Source organism: Cryptomeria japonica, chromosome 9 (genome assembly GCF_030272615.1).
Source record: "Cryptomeria japonica chromosome 9, Sugi_1.0, whole genome shotgun sequence".
NCBI classification, from domain to species: domain Eukaryota; kingdom Viridiplantae; phylum Streptophyta; class Pinopsida; order Cupressales; family Cupressaceae; genus Cryptomeria; species Cryptomeria japonica.
Window position 1 is genome coordinate 726,885,997 of NC_081413.1, and position 13,931 is coordinate 726,899,927.

Below are 13,931 nucleotides of genomic sequence, written 5' to 3' on the forward strand. Positions count from 1 at the left end.
AAATCAAAGAATATCTCATGAATCCTCCAGTACTTGTATCACTAATCAAAGGGAAACCATTGTTACTATATATCTTAGCGACAAATGTATCATTAGGCGCTCTCCTAGCACAACGTGATGAAGAAGGAAAGAAAAAGCAGTGTATTACATCAGTAGAAAACTTGTCAACTATGAATTGAATTATACATCAATAGAGAAGACATGCCTAGTAGTTGTATTTGCAACTCAGAAGCTGCGACATTATATGCTGACTCATTCTGTGAAACTGATAGCAAAGATAGATCCACTAAATTATTTATTGAACAAGTCAACTTTGACAGGCAGACTAGCCAAGTGGGTTATGGTACTAAGTGAGTTTGATATAGAATAAGTTGATCGCAAAGCTATCAAAAGATAAGTCATTGCTGGTCAATTAGTTGAAGCACCCTTACAAGATGACATACCATTGCACATTGAATTTCCTGATGTAGACATTCTGACAATAAGTACAAAATTTTGGGAGTTGTACTTTGATGGTTCTTATACATAATATGGATCATGTGCAGGAATTTTGTTCATCACACCTCAAGGACACACAATTCCAAAATCATATAGGTTGCAATTTCCATGCACAAACAATACTGCAGAATATGAAGCATTGACTATTGGACTCAAAATGGCTATTGAATGGAATATTAGGGAATTACATGTCTATAGTGATTCACAGCTTATCATCAACCAAATAAATGATGATTATCAAACTAAGGATGACAAGCTCATGCCCTATAAACAGTTGGTAGAAGAGTTTAAAGAACACTTTGAAGAAGTATCATTCACTCAAATCCCAAGAAAAGAGAATAAAGCAGCAGATGCAATGTCTACAATAGCATCTCTCTTGCAGAATCAGGAGAATCAACAGCGTTATGAATTCCTGGTGGAAGATATCTTAACCCCTACCGTTCAATCCTAGCATACCTACATGATTTTCCATATATCGAGAACCACTCAATCCTTATACAGCCAAACTTATCAGTACTTAAAAGAGAATATCCTTCCTCTTGACCTATCCCGCAATCAAAGAAGAAATTTTATCCGTCAGTCATCCTGCTATACTATTATTGTTGATACCTTATATAGGCGAGGTCTAGATAGCACTTTATTGAGATGTCTCGAACAAGAAGAATTTGAGAAAGTTCTTAACGAAGTTCACGCAAGTATTTATGGCACACACTCAAGTGGATTAACACTGGCTAAGAAACTTCTTTGTATGGGTTACTATTGGCCTACTATGGAGAGAGATTCATTCACACGTGCCAAGAAATGTAAACAATGCCAGATCCATGGGAATCTCATTCACGCACCAGCGCAAGAATTGTATCCTATGGCAGGATCATGGCCATTTTCTCAATGGGGCCTTGATTTGGTAGGTAAGATAAATCCTTCATCTTCTAATGGACATAAGTTCATTTTGACTACTACTAAATATTTCACTAAATGGATTGAAGTAGTACCTTTAACAAAAGTGACAGGAAAACAAATATCATCATTCATCTTGAATTATATAATCTATCGCTATGGAGTTCCTATGACCATTATCACTGATAATGGACAACCATTGAAGAATCAATATTTGAAGGAACTATGTGAGCAACTCTATATCCAACATAGGTTTTCTACTCTACATTATCCACAAGGAAATGGTCAAGTTGAAGCATCAAACAAGACTATCTTGAAAATCTTGAAGAAAACAATCAATGAAGCTAGAAAAGACTGGCACATTCAGCTAAATTCTACTCTTTGGGCATACCGAACCAGCATCCGCACACCAACAGGGGCAACTCCATATTGCTTAGTCTATGGATCAGAAGTGATACTACCAATAGAAGTAGAGATACGTTCTCTACGAGTTTCCTTGAAAGGTCTTATACCAAAAGAAGAAGAACGAGTCTCTAGACTTCAAGAACTTGAGTTGATCCAGGAATTCGTTGAAATGCAACAGATCATTTGAAGGTTTATCAACAGAGAATGGCAAGAAGTTATAATCATAGAATCAAGAAACACATTTTTCAGATTGGAGATATAGTTCTCAGGGAAAATCCAAGAAATCAGCAAGATCGAGAAAAGAAGGGTAAATTTGAACCAAATTGGTTAGGTCATTTTGTCATAGTAGAATCATATGGCTCAGGAGCATACAAATTATCTACCCCTAAAGGTGATTGGTTTGATTAACCTATCAATTCTATCCATCTCAAGATATTCTATGCTTGAGATTTGAAGTCCTGGAAAAATCAATAAAAAGCATATAAAGTCTTAAAGAAATCAGTAAAAATCAGAAGAGCGGAAAAACCTTAAAAAGTATAAAACAGCAAAAGCAGAAAAGAAGAAAAAATAAAAAATGCAATAAATTTACAATGAAAACCTGGTAAATAGATGCTATCTAAAAAAGTGAGTTCTTCTATCTATGAGATTGCTTTGCGCACTTATCCATTCCATCTTTCGCATCTATTGCTCTGAACCATTTAACAGAAAATATGCAGCTTACCAACAGTTATCAATCTTTGATATACTTATCATAGTCATTGTCTTAGATTTTATCAGAATCAATCAATCTGCATTCGTATCCCACCATGGTTTGGATCTTGATCAATTAATACATCCATAATAAAGTTTTGTTTCCACTGGGGGCAAAATCCTAATTCCTTTTGCAAGGTGATCTTTTGAATCTTGGAAAATCCAAAACATTTGGAAAACTTAGAAAAACTGAAAACACCCAGATTTTGAAACAGATAACGAGCAACAAAGTAACGAAGATCAAGGCCTTTTATGACAACTGCATTGTGAAACTCAGAAAATGAAGAATCAACCAACAAGTAATAAAGGATTACCAATGATCATTCATAAAGATGATTATATCAATTAATGACCATGAGAACATGTGAATGACATACAAAATTCATTGTTTATATCTTGATTTATTGCTAATCATGTACTCTATGCGACTCAAGGATGTCCATGACTAGAGAAGCTATGATGGGGCATGATTGTTTTTCTTTGTTTGTTGTCTGTGGTTTATCTCTTACTAGGGTATGTACTTGTCTAAGGATATGATCGGCAAAAGATCACAGAGGACGTTCTGAGTCATGCATGAAAGGAGATAATCCTTGTATGTTCTGCAAGAAATACTCAAGTCAGCTTGATTCCTTGTATCAAGTTGCTTGTATAAACTTGCTATATCAAAATCCATGTAAGAAATACTCAGGTCAACTTGAATCATTATGTCAAATTGCTTGTATTTTCTTACAACATTTTAAAGCTTAATGATGAAATCAAGCACTGTTACAACACAAACATATGAAGAATGGCAGTATCATATTTAGTTAGATCATTTTAGATTAGCTCATTATTCATTTGCATTATAAACATCCCTTGTCAGTTGCATTATAAACATTTCATTTCATTCTGAGATCAACGGTCATAAATAAAGATTGAGTATACTTGGACAAACAAAAATAATTTGCATTTGATCATTGTAGATGCATTCATTTTTAGAATTATTTAAATAATCATCATTCATTTCATTTAGTTGCATTCAATCATTGTATAGTTTGCCTTCCATTAAGTGCATTTCGTTAAAATATGTAGTGTATCATCATCATTATTTGCATTAGGATCATTATCATTGTAATTTTTTTTATTCATTAAGATCATTTAGTTGCTTCTTTCCACTTAGATTCATAATCATTATAAGCATTACATATAAAAAATCAAAAACATTTCATGTAGATCATTTGCATTTACATCATCCTACGCATTAAAAATAAAATCAATCATTCATTTGCATTCCCATATAGGTCATTTCATTCACACCATTTAAATTAATAATTGTTTGCATTTGCATTTTCAAAATCAAAATCATGTCATTCCATCATCATTGCATCATATAGAACATCATCATCATAAAATATTAAAAAAATAAAAAAAGATCGTCATTCATGTAATCAATCCATATAGATCATCATCATATATAGTAACATGCATAATAAAAGATCATCATATAGAGTAAATGTCTGCATATAGATCATCATAAAACAATAAAAAAATCCAAGTATACAATGATATCAGATCAAAAATACAAGTGCCTCATAAATATAAATCAAGTCAAGGTTGTCTTATACCACTACCACCCGAATCTGTTTGTCTCTGTGACTGTGGGCGAGAAGATCCTCCAGATACCTGTCTCACACAATCACCACTCCTCTGAGGAGGTCCCATGACTCAACCACTACTAGTATCCATCCTCACAGTGGTATGATAGATACATGCTCTCTAGCTCTCTGCGACTAAATCCTCATATAATCTTCGCCAGTGTGATGTCTCCTTCCCGACCCGAAATAGTGCTCTAACGGTATCAACTAAGAGAGTGCCCGATCCAACCTGTTGAATATGATCAAGGAGACCCTAAGTATCTTGATGTCTCCTAACAGCCCTGTCCCTCTTTGTCATGAGTGTTTGTACCTATGCTCTAAGTTGATCTATATATGCTTTAAGACTATCCACGGTCTCCTGCTCTGGCACATCCTGCTGAGGGACATGACCCCAATCCCCTCATCTCCACCTCCATGTCCACCCACTGGAATCAGTTCGTGTAGCTCTCAAAACTCGTCATCTAATAAGTGGAACATGATACTCTGGATCCTCATCCTCTCCACCATGAGCTGCAATAACCCTAGGGTCTAGCTGAATCTGACCAAAATCAATGCCTCTCGCAACCCCCATCCAGTCTAGTCATCCTACCTCCTCCTATAGAGGGTAACACTCTTGGTGATCTCACACGCACCGAAAAGCATGGAAAACTGTATGACAATTTGCAAAACAACTTGGGATAAGGTACATACCAGATACCCATAGTCAGGAGGTCGTTGATATCGTCAAACGCACTCAAATCGATGGTTCTCGAATGGAATCACCATTTCGCCACCTCACCAAAGATAATTTTCTTCAAAACCTGACAAGGATGCAAATGAAATTAAAATTACCTTTGGTTAATTTTATATTTACCATTTGGAAGGGTAATTAATGCTATTAAAATGGGGCAATTTTTATTTTTTTCACAAATAAATTTAATTGACGGACCTTTTCAATTATCGTGAGATCAATGACTTATCCAAACTTTAAAACAATTTCACGATTAATCTCCCAAGGGGGCACACAATCAGGATTTTTATCTCCATCAGGCACACTATCAAGACTTGATTTAATCTTTGAAACAATGTTATCTCGACATCATTTCAAAGAGGGGCAAAATGTATACACATAAAAATGGCTATGAGCGATTATTTAATAATTATTCTTCTATCAAATAGTTAATTTGAAAAGATTAGTTTATTTAATTTCATGTCCTGTTAATTAATTTAATTGAAATATTAATTAATTCATTCATTTATCCTTTTCCTCTAATCAATTAATTAAATATCTAATATTTAATTATTCCTCTAATCGATCAATTAAATATCTAATATTTAATGGTTATTCCTCTATACTATTGTCTCAATTATTAAATGAATTCTTAAAATTATTTGATTTCATTTTCCAACTCATCCTTCCATCTCCACTTCATCTTTCCTTTGCCAACTCATCAATCATGTGGCTGAAGATATTAATATTTCTTAAATATTAATTCATCATAAATATCTCCAACCACCAAAATAAATGAAATATTCTATACGTACACATATTTCTTAACCTTCTTCTATATTCTCTCCAACATCCCTATATCTTAAGAAGGACTTGAGTCCACTTGTCCTCTCATGCCTAAATATTCTTCAACTATCCCTAGATTCCCTGAATCAGCAACCCAGTCAAGGTGAGATAAGCGACACTTATCTTCTCCTTCATCCTTTCTTTCATCCTTCACCTTTGCTCACAGCCTTCCAAATCTGCAGATCTGATAATGATCGTTGATCCAGGCCACATCATCTTATCCACTCAAAGTCTATAAAATTAGGAGTTTGAGTTGAGAAAGAGTTAATCTTCAAGTGAGTTTTCAAGTTAACAATTTGTGAAAACTTATGCATCTGTGAGTTTTAATCTTGAAGTAATTAGCATAATCATTTAGCATTTCTCAAACAGCATAATCATTTAGCATTGCATATCATAGTATCAATTAACTATCAGTTATCAATCCATTCTTCATATGTCATCTTGGAAGCTATCAGTGCTTGTCTGAGAGCACATCATCTGCAACCAGGAACAGTGGAGTTAGGACACAATGAAAGGAGATAATCCTTGTGTATTCTGCAAGAAATACTCAGGTCAGCTTAATTCATTATATCAAGTTGCTTGCATTAACTTGCTATATCAAAATCCATGTAAGAAATACTCAAGTCGGCTTGGATCATTATGTCAAGTTGTTTGTATTCTCTTACAACATTTTAAAGCTCAATAATGAAATCAAACACCGTTACAAGACAAGCATATGAAGAATGGTAGTATCATTTTTAGTTAGATCATTTTTTTAGATTAGCTCATTATTCGTTGCATTATAAGCATTCATTGTCAGTTGCATTATAAGCATTTCATTTCATTAATAAATTAACAGTCATAAATAAAGATTGAGTATACTTGGACAAACAAAAACAATTTGCATTAGGATCATTGAAGTCCATTAAGATCATTTAATTGCATCTTTGCACTTAGATTCATAAACATTACATATAAAACATCAAAAACATTTGAATTACATATTACATAATCATTCATTTGCACATAGATCATTTCATTTGCATCATTTAAGTTAATAATCATTTTTCATTTGCATTTTCAAAAATTGAAAGCATGTCATTTCCATCATCATTGCATCATATATAGATCATCATCATAAAAACTAAAAAGAAAAGAAAAGATCATCATTGCATCATATATAGATCATCATATAAAGTAACATGCATAATAAAAGATCATCATATAGAGTCCATGTCTGCATATAGATCATCATAAAATAATAAAAAGTCCAAGTATACAATGATATCGGATCAAAAATACAAGTGCCTCATCAATATAAATCAAGTCAAGGCTATCATGTACCACTACCACCTGACTCTGTCCGTCTCTGTGGCTGTAGGCGAGAAGATCCTCCAGATGCCTGTCACACATGATCACCACTCCTTTGAAGAGGTCCCATGACTCCACCGCTACTAGTATACATCCTCAAAGTGGTATGATAGCTACCTACTCTCTGGCTCTCAGCGACTAAATCCTCATATCATCGTCGCCAGTGTGATGTCTCCTTCCTAGCCCAAAATATTGCTCTATCGGTATCAGTTGAGAGAGTGTTCAATCCAACCTACTGAATGTGATCAAGGAGACCCTGAGTATCCTGTTGTCTCCTAACAATCATGTCTCTCTATGTCATGAGTGTTTGTACGTGTGCTCTAAGCTAATCTATCTGTGCTCTGAGACTATCCACGGTCTCCTGCTCTGGCACATCCTTCTGAGGGACATGACCCCCAATCCCCTCATCTCCACCTCCCTGTCCACCTGCTAGAATCTCAGTCTGAGAAGCTCTCAAAACCCGTCGTCTAATAAGTGGAACATGATCCTCTGGATCCTCATCCTCCACTATGAGCTGCAATAACCCTAGGGTCTGGCTGAATCTGACCAAAATCAATGCCTCTCGCAACCCCCATCCAATCTAGTCATCCTACCTCCTCCTATAGAGGGTAACCCTCTCGATGATCTCATCCCTACCCTGCCAGTATCCCTCCCAATTTGTCCTTCCTCTCTCCCACCCATAGGAAGTGGTCTCCCAATCCTTCCAACCGGTCCAAACAGTCCTCCACGAACTCTCAATCGACCTCCTCTTCGTCTGGGTCTCCTACCGCCTCCATCTACATCTCCTCCCTCATCTCCATCACCTCCGACCTCCTAAGAACCTCTAAGCTCTCATCTTCGTCTTCGTCTCCTAATAATGGGATCATCTGAATCATCATCCTCATCTCCTGAGCTGGGAGGAGGGTCTGCTAGATTGGTAATACGGGGAAACGAGTGTGCAAGTATGTACTGAGCTTAATCTGTAGTAACCCCAAGATCTAGAATGTGCAATCTCAAATCATAAGCCACCCTAGGAGTAGCCAAAAACTCTGCATGTGCTATCTAAAAAGACAAAGACGGTCCCCAATCTTGCCTATCCATGTACCGTCATGCATATATCGTGAAACTAGTAGGCATGGGCTGAATGATACCAAATTGTCTCAGAATGCGACTAATCAACTATCGCTCAACAATGTATGGAGTCCGACCAATGAGATATCTACGTTGCATAATAAATGGTAATGTATGTGCATCATCCATCCATGGCTCACAATCGATATAAGCTCTCCAAATAACACTATCCAGTGAATCAAGAACCTAACGCCAATACTCCATCTTACCTAGCTTATGTTGAGTAAAGATACCTACATACAGATAAACATATAGTTGTCTCTCACCACAAACTCTATGATGAATAGGTTGCATAATAGCAATGTGCTCCCAGCACCATATCTGCAAAAGTGTGCATCATGTCGACAGACTAGCACTCTCATAGAAAACAACCTAATGAAGATCATGATACAAATGAGCAAGCATACAAACACCCCATGCATATCGAGTCCGATGATGCATCATGCTCTAAAGAATCTCACCCCAACCAATAGAAAAACCTCAAGATCTCCTAACTGGACAGATGAATCCCCCAATCAAACCTTCAAGAATCACAGGGAGAGTCTCATAATACATAATCATATCCTCCCATCGGATCTCCTCTCGAAATGCTCTCATCACCGAATACGGCTCTCCAAGCATTTGTCCCTCCACGATCCTGAAAAATCATACTGTACTAAATCATTAGGATGTGGAGAATCGTATAGACATCCTCAAGCGTCACACTAATCTCACCCGTCGGCAGGTAGAAATTGTTATGCTCGCTATGCCATCTCTCTGCTAAAGTTGTCAACAATCCCCTCTTATGGGTAATATCAAGCATGTATAAAAAGTGGCGTAATCCGCAGGCATCTATATGTCTCACCTCAATCTATGTAAGCTCTGGCACTAAGTGGCGCATAGCCGGGAATTTCTCCTGACACTAGAGAACATTGAGTTTATCCTGTTTACCAAGAGAATTTGATAAATCATCTATCTATCTATCAAAGAGATCACTAATCTATCACATCAACAATTGATAAATCTTTTCAAATGAAGCAAATCAGGCTATCAAATCAATCTAAACCTAAAAATCATGGTTTTCTATCAATCAATGAGTTCAATCAAACTTTGTTATGCTCTTCATCATAAACTGCATCGGTTTCTTAGAGCTAATCTATCAATCTATCCAATCAAATTCAATCACTCCATCGTTTATCCTATCAATAATCATTATCAAATCTTTACCCATCAAGTACCTATCAATCACAATTGCACATCAAAATGCCTAAATCTAATCATCACAGTGAATTTTAACATGAACAACATTAAAGATATTCATTGGAAACATAAATGCTGATCTTTTTAACAAAAGCGCTATTCTATTGAACACAGGGGGTAAATCAAACATATGCGTGAACCTTTTTCACACAAGCACTAAACCTTGGAACAAAAGCGTGAAATAATCAGAAGTGTTGCCCTATTCATCATATGCGCAAACATTCAAAACATAAGCGCTGACAAATCATATGCACTAACATACATCACAAATGGGCTAACAAAATGAGCATATGTGCTAAAATTATCAGATGCGCTAACTTTAAATGCAAAAGCACTAACAAATAAATCAAAAGTGTTAAAACATAAAGCCGAAAATCGAAAAAATTCAAAAAAGTCGCATACGCGCCGAAAAACATGGAAAATTGTACGACAAGTTGCAAAACAACTTGGGATAAGGTACATACCGGATAACCATACTCAGGAGGTCATTGACATTGTCAAACACACTCAAATCGATGATTCTCGAACGAGATCACCATTTCACCACTTCACCAAGATAATCTCTTCACAATCTGACAAGCATGAAAATGAAATTAAAATTAGCTTTGGTTAATTTTATATTTACCAATTAGAAGGGTAATTAATGCTTTTGAATGGGGCAATTTTATTTCTTTTTCATAAATAAATTTAATTGAAGGAACTTTTCAATTATCGTGAGATCAATCGCTTATCCAAAATTTTCAACAATTTCACGATCAATCTCCCGAGGGGGCACACAATCGGGATTTTAATCTTTGTCAGGGGCACTATCAAGACTTGATTTAATCTTTGAAACAATGGTGTCTCGACATCATTTCAAAGAGGGGCAAAATGTATACACATAAAAATGGCTATGAGCAATTAAATAAATATTTTATATTTATTTAATATTTATTCTTCTATTAAACAGTTAATTTGAAAAGATTAATTTATTTAATTCATTTCATGTCCTTCTATTAATTAATTTGATTGAAATATTTTATTAATTAATTCATCTATTCTATTCCTCTAATTAATTAAATATCTAATATTTAATTATTCTTCTAATCAGTTAATTAAATATCAAATATTTAATAATTTCTCCAATCATTTAAATATCTAATATTTAATGGTTATTCTTCTATCCTATAGTCTCAAATATTAAATAATTCTTAATTATTTAATCCATTTTCCAACTCATTCTTCCATCTCCACTTCATCTTTCCTTTGCCAACTCATCAATCATGTGGCTAAAGATATTAATATTTCTTAAATATTAATTCATCATTTATCTCCAACTTCCAAATTTAATGAAATATTGTGTACATGTACATATTTCTTAACCTTGTTTTATATTCTCTCCAGCATCCCTACATCTTAGGAATGACTTGAGTCCACTTGTCCTCTCATGCCTAAATCTTCTCCGACCATCCCTAAATTCCATCAGTCAGCAACCCAATCAAGGTGAGATGAATGACACTTGTCTTCTCCTTCCCCCTTTCTCTTAACCTTCACCTTTTCTCATAGCCATCCAAATCTGCAGATCTGATCATGACCGTTGATCCAGGCCACATCATCTTATCCTCTCAAAGTCTATAAAAATGGGAGTTTGAATTGAGAAAGAGTTAGTCTTCAAGTGAGTTTTCAAGTTAACCATTTGTGAAAACTTATTCATCCATGAGTTTTAATCTTGAAGCAATTTAGCATAATTATTTAGCATTTTTCAAATAGCATAATCATTTAGCATTGCACATATCAAACCATTCTTCATATGACATCTTGGAAGCTATCAGTACTTGTTAGAGAGCACATCATCTGCAACCATGAACAGTGGAGTTAGGACATAATGAGACTTAAATCATGAAGGTAAAAATAATGTTTTTATTTTAAATATTCATTTCATATAGCTTCATTGGTTGAATTTGGATTTCTTGTAGCATTTCCTTTGTATTTTGTGAAACTAACATGTTGCAGGTAGTATTCTGATGATGAAATTCAAGTCGATATAAAAAGGACTCACTGTATTTCAACAAGCACAGAGGAACGATGAATTGAAATGAATAAGATATCCTACTCATGAAATTATCCTTGAAACTCTTATCCAAACGACCAATATCATGGCAAACACAATACAAACATTTCATGCCTCAAAACTTTGTCAGAATGAAAGATATGATCATCAAGGCTCATCACAAACTAATATTCACACTTTTGCTTCCCACGTATACTCACATCACTTTTAATCAATCCACACACAAATTCACATTCGCACATCTATTTATATCAACTTATTCACCAGAACTCTAAACTAGGTTGGCCACAAACAAAATAAACATAATTTACACAAAGACGGTCACCCTAAGCAACTGCACTAAATGTGTTCCACTCCAAGAGATAAAGGGGACCCAAAGACATAACAACATATCTTCCTACTTCAATTCCAATCAACCGCACACAACAACACATCCTCCAAAGTCGGCATCAAATGAAATGTGTAGCTAAACAGTAAAACACATTAACGAGTCAGCCCAAAAACATTATCCAATGCAAATGACTTAATGTGGATCTTCACACACCTCGATAAGACCAATAACAACACCTTAACACAACCTCGAATGCATATCCGAGCCAAAATAGTATGAACCAAATAAGATAAACCAATTGAGTTGGCCAAAGACCAACACAAATGACAACATTGAACACTAGAACAACATAACTTCACTTGTGAAGCGAGCCAACACTTAAATTTTGAACTGGATTACTACACAAACAATATGAACATATCCTCTAAGCCGCAACACATGAAACAACATTGTGGAGCATTTTTTGGACCAATCTTGATAGATAGCCTCACTGTCAACAAACTGCAACAACCAACTTCAATACCTGAAGTCTTGAATAATTGAAAACATAATAGGGCAATATTCACATGACATAGACATTAAGTCTAGAACCACAAACCATCATCTTCAAAAGCAAAGGAATGCAAAGCATTCTCCCATAAAGACTTTAAATAATCTTTCCAGCATATTTCAGCTTCCAATATTGTAACCTTCTAGAAACACTACACATTCACTCAATATCACCACTAGACATCATAACAGCATTTGAACACTCATTTCTAGACCTTTACATATTACACAACAATCCCCACATATCAAGTTCACATCAATGACAACACTGAACTCACATTTCTAAGAAAAACACCTATGGATCCAATATGGAAACATTAGGAACATGGAAGAATGTTGAAGTCAATATTAAAGTTATAAAGAAAATTGTGGATTTAGAATTAGTAGAGATGAAGTAACCATTCAATACCTTTAGAGCCTTGCTAGGTTTGAGATGGTTTGTTGATGACAATGGTTCAGGGACTCAAGGAAGGAATAAATTTCTTTTGTGGATAATATAATGATAGTCCATATTCCATAGAGTATAGAAGATAAAATCCTATGTGGAACTTATCCACAACACTTAACTCCTGGATGGCTTGGGTGAGGAGTTGCCTACTGATCCTACATGTGTTCCATCTGATTATGTGTCTTTGCAACCTTATTCTGCAGCCCCTCTACTACCTGTTGCAATTCCACTGGAAACTTCAGAAGCTACCAGAGTTGCACCCGATGCGGTACATGTTCAATCTTTTATGGCTCCTATGTAGCCCGTTGATGGTTCTACTAACCATTCTTCCAAGGACCCCCTTCCGAACAATCTCTCCCATGTTGATCCTAATGATAGTATTGCTTGGACGGTGGATTGCCGCAAGTGAAAGGGGAGATCTTTCCCCAAACCTTCCCCAAACCTTCCCCAATCAAGGCTTAGATGTTTCTATTCCTCCTTGATTAGGGTCAGTTTTGTTTTTGGTCTTGTAGGCCCCTTTGTTTGCCTGCCTGACAGGTTTTGTTGTTTTTGTGTTCTTGATAGTCACTGACTATGTTAAAGGGTCGGGGCCCTAGTCAATGTTGATTTTTTAATCAAAAACACTTAACTCCCAACCTCTATATATTGTATCTAAGAATTCTCACATTCTTGAGCATCCACAACACAAGATGTTTGGATTTAGAAGGGTTTCCATGATGCACTGCCACCCTAAAGATACATTGAAGGAGAATGAATCTACATGAGATATAAAACATATTAATCATGTACATTGTATAATCTCAAATATTAAGTTACCAAGGTTCTTAGGCAATGATGTTACACAGTACATTTTAGATATGGAGCATACAATTTAAGATGACATAATTAGAATTGTCGTCCTACAAGAAATCATTGTTTGCAACATAGAATGTTGGCGGAATACACATAAGCCCAACATCCCGAATTGGCTTGCTTTCATAATTCTCATTTGAGCCCAATACACACAAAAAGAAGGGCAATATTACACGATACAAAAATTTGTCTAAACAATCACCCTAGAGGACCACATTCAAACTTGCATTACTTTATGGAATGGAGTTGGGAGTATGACCACC